The sequence below is a fragment of the Gavialis gangeticus genome, unplaced genomic scaffold (genome assembly GCF_001723915.1).
Source record: "Gavialis gangeticus isolate Ggan-Ray unplaced genomic scaffold, GavGan_comp1, whole genome shotgun sequence".
NCBI classification, from domain to species: Eukaryota; Metazoa; Chordata; order Crocodylia; family Gavialidae; genus Gavialis; species Gavialis gangeticus.
Window position 1 is genome coordinate 24,335,636 of NW_017728996.1, and position 1,735 is coordinate 24,337,370.

Consider the following 1,735-nt stretch of genomic DNA (forward strand, 5'->3'; position numbering starts at 1 on the left):
AATTTTTTTCTAGTTTGTGCATGCAATTTTTTTCCAGAAAGAGGCAGAATTCATGAATTTTTTTGCGAAAAAAAAAAAAAAAAAAAAAAAAATAACCAACCTTTAAAAAAAATAAACAAGCAAACAAACTCCCCCACCCCCAACAAACTCATTTGGAAATTAACACCTTTAAATGAGTGTCAGTACCTCCTCCACTTCTGTATGGGATACATACATGGAAGGGGCACGAGAAAAGTTTCACAACATGCTCTTCATGTGTAGTGAGTGCAATTTAAGATACAATTTACTTTCTTGGGGACTCATCCCAGATTGTGGAAGGCTCCCACCCTGACACTAAGGGCTATCACAAGCCTCATGAAGTGCAATGCATTTGTAATACACATTGTAGTGCGCACATATAAAGTAAAATACATGATATTGCAAGTGTAGTTCCTTTCCTGGGGAGAGGATGAAGTACATGCAATGGATACATCAGGCTTATCATTTAATATACAACTGAAAGCTGTTCAAACTTATAGGTACTGAGAATGGTACAAGAACCTGAACAGAATTCAGGTACAATGGTACAAGAACCTGAACAGAAACATCCCATGGAATAGGACTCTGGGGGTTATATAAACAGGGGAAGAGGCCACTGGCTCAGCACTCACATAGATAAAATAAGTACAATCATACAAGGGTTCTAAAGTTGTAGTTGCTACTATTTTGGCCTACGTGCTTCATTTGGTACTGAGCATGAGGTAAGGCACAGCCTTACATGGTGAGTAGGGTGGATATCTTCCACTCAGCCCTTAGCAAGACATCCATCTCAATTCCAAGTTGTGTGTCAATTTCCTGTGGTTCATTCTTTATGAACAGGGCTTTTAAATACCTTAGAAAGATATCATGAATTATATCATTCAGTAGTGATACATCACCACTATAATCTTTATTTTAAGATCTTAAAATATTTGATAGACAGGTTGTACATGAAGCTAGACCTTTGGTAACAGTATTGAATTGGCTAATAAATTGTAGCTGGCTGAGCAGCAAGTCAGAATTCTTCATTCATGCAGGAATGCCTTTGAAAACTATTCTTTAACTAGCAGTAAGACAGATATAGCGTGCCTTCCACACCAAAGGCTTAGTCCTGATGAAATTATTTTCGGAAGTGCTATAGATTTCAGTGGGAGTGGAACCGACTCCTCAAAAAGCTAACTGTTGAACTCTGTAGTGCTCTGCAGAAGGCATAAATACAGTCTTCTAATGACTACAGCAAATGTAAACTCTGCCTGACTACAAGCACATTGTATTAGTTTATAATAAAAGCAAACATTCATTAAGTTGTCTGTTGATGGCATTATAAATCCTTTCAGAAAGAGCCGCCATGCTCTTCATAGTGGAATGTGATAAAATATTAGTAGCCAAAATGGAAAGAGAAAAAAAAAAAAAAGTAGTTTGTTAAGAATTCTATACCCCAGGCTAAGCACGTTATGGAAACTTGGGGTAAATGCAAAGAAATGAGGCCCTGGAGAAATATTAGGAAAGCCCAACTTGGCTCTCACTAGAAACCTAAGGTCCTTTTAGCTTCTTCCCAGGAATAGCAGCATCACACATGTTCTTGTGAAACTGAAACAGTTATCGGGAGAGAGAGCAAAGCTACAAAGAAACAAGGAGGCCCAATTTTATGGTTCACCACTCTATCATCAATGCCTATTTTGCATGGGAAGACAAGGTGCGTACTGGAAAGCGGACT

General features: G+C 38.2%; 1 protein-coding gene across 5 annotated transcripts in view; it reads right to left on the reverse strand.

The window, feature by feature from the left end:
- Nucleotides 1-1,735, reverse strand: part of DTWD1 (DTW domain containing 1) — an 11,437-nt gene that overhangs the window by 5,407 nt on the left and 4,295 nt on the right. The window lies entirely within an intron of this gene.